The sequence below is a fragment of the Vigna radiata genome, chromosome 2 (assembly GCF_000741045.1).
Source record: "Vigna radiata var. radiata cultivar VC1973A chromosome 2, Vradiata_ver6, whole genome shotgun sequence".
Taxonomy (NCBI): domain Eukaryota; kingdom Viridiplantae; phylum Streptophyta; class Magnoliopsida; order Fabales; family Fabaceae; genus Vigna; species Vigna radiata.
In genome coordinates, this window is record NC_028352.1 from 4505366 (window position 1) to 4506491 (window position 1126).

Sequence of the window (1126 nt, forward strand, 5' to 3'; positions counted from 1 at the left end):
AAGTTTGTTGGATGTGTGAGATGTGTAGTTACACTTTATCATGTTTCTTATTGATCAAAGCATAACTGGTTTATGTTGTGGACAGGTGATGGTGAAGAATGTCACAAGATTGTTTTCAACCAAGCCAATAGTAATAATAAATGGAAAGTTTTCAGGGCCCACCATCTATGCTAGGGAAGACGACATTGTTTTAATGAAGGTGATTAACTATGTGAAATACAATGTAAGCACAAATGAAGTTGATCGTGATGGATGAAGTTGAAGATTTGGATGTAATAACACATTCTAAAGATGGATGAAGCTGAAGATTTTGGATGGAATAACACATTAAAGAGTTCAAATATGATGATGATAATATTTTTCCTTCTTTTTTCAATCTTATGTATTTTTTTATATTTACATTGTAATTGTTAATGAATGTACTTTATCTTAAATCATCAATAAAATTAAATTTGGTTCATTTTTGTCTATTTTACACATTTATATATTTTATTTCTTTCTTATTGTAAAAACCGATTTAATTAAATTAAGAAATTACAAATGTAGGTGGATACTTACAAAAAAAAAAGAGATTTCAAATCTCTACAAAATAATAATCACTAATAGAAGAGGTTAAAATCCTCCACAAAAAAACCTCTGCAGTATAAATTACTGGTTGTTTTTGAAGACCAACAACTGCTTAGGGGTTTGTTAGGGTATTTCATCCAAGTGCTTGTGTGAGGAAAAGGGACTTTGTGACTTATGTGCCCGTGTAATCGATTATAACCTGTCTGTAATCGATTACTAGTGCCTCTATACCAAAAGTTCAATGTTGCTCCCTGGCTATGATAGAGGAAACTCCCCAGTGTGTTGTGTGTATTGACTTTGTTAAAATTTAAGTTATGAATTTGAGATTAATGGTTGTTTTTGAGGACCAACAACTGCTTAGGGGTTTGTTAGGGTATTTCATCCAAGTGCTTGTGTGAGGAAGAGGGACTTTGTGACTTATGTGCCCGTGTAATCGATTACAGACAGGTTGTAATCGCTTACCAGTGCCTCTGTACCAAAAGTCCAACGCTGCTCCCTGGTTCTGGTAGAGGAGGCTCCCCAGTGTGTGGTGGGTACTGACTTGGTTAGAATTTAAGTT